Below are 689 nucleotides of genomic sequence, written 5' to 3' on the forward strand. Positions count from 1 at the left end.
AGAAACAGCTGTAAACAGCCTCTGTCCTCTACCTGCTGAGCAGCAGTCAGAGAGCAGCTGCTGAACATAGAGGAGCATTTAGCAGCTAAAGAGCCAGATTTGTCCCTCAGGAGCTGATGGAGACCAAACACAGAGCTAAAAGAGAGGGAACACTGGACTGAGATTCATCAGGTGACACAGACACCATGAGACTAATATTAAGATTTTAAGGGGGAAAAAATCTGAGCCTTGATTTTATTAGTTTAAGTTAGGTTTTTCCTGGAACTCAGCCATAACCTTTGACTGTATTTTCAATATTGTGACTGTGATGGTCTGTGAGGGTGACAAACGTTGTCAACATCTCCTCAGTCCTGTGTTTGGGATGATAATGCACTGCTCCAAATTTATGGCAATGCAAAGTATAGGTGCAATGGACAGGGCTGTCCTTTGGTAACCAAAGTATGGAGCTTCCATCATGTGACGACAAGTGGTCACATGGTCCAGAGAGTACAGAGGGGTTTCGGTCTGGTGCTCACAGACAGATGATGGTGTCTGCTCCTGCTGTTCATTCTGTCTCTTGTCCAGGGTCTTTGAGTCAATGGTGTCCTTCCTGTTCTTGACTCAGGATGGGATTCTCATTATCCACTACTGGACCTGTTGGCTCTGACTGCTCCCTCGACCTGCTGCACCTCCCTCTCCCCATCCTCCTC

The 689-nt window shown here is 46.9% G+C and overlaps 1 protein-coding gene across 1 annotated transcript in view; it reads right to left on the bottom strand.

The window, feature by feature from the left end:
- Positions 1-689, bottom strand: part of hao1 (hydroxyacid oxidase (glycolate oxidase) 1) — a 7,238-nt gene that overhangs the window by 5,159 nt on the left and 1,390 nt on the right. The gene's annotated exons all lie outside the window — the stretch shown is intronic.

The sequence above is a fragment of the Seriola lalandi genome, unplaced genomic scaffold, assembly GCF_002814215.2.
Source record: "Seriola lalandi dorsalis isolate HSWRI2012SDOR001 ecotype SW California unplaced genomic scaffold, Sedor1 jcf7180002055008, whole genome shotgun sequence".
Classification (NCBI taxonomy): Eukaryota; Metazoa; Chordata; class Actinopteri; order Carangiformes; family Carangidae; genus Seriola; species Seriola lalandi.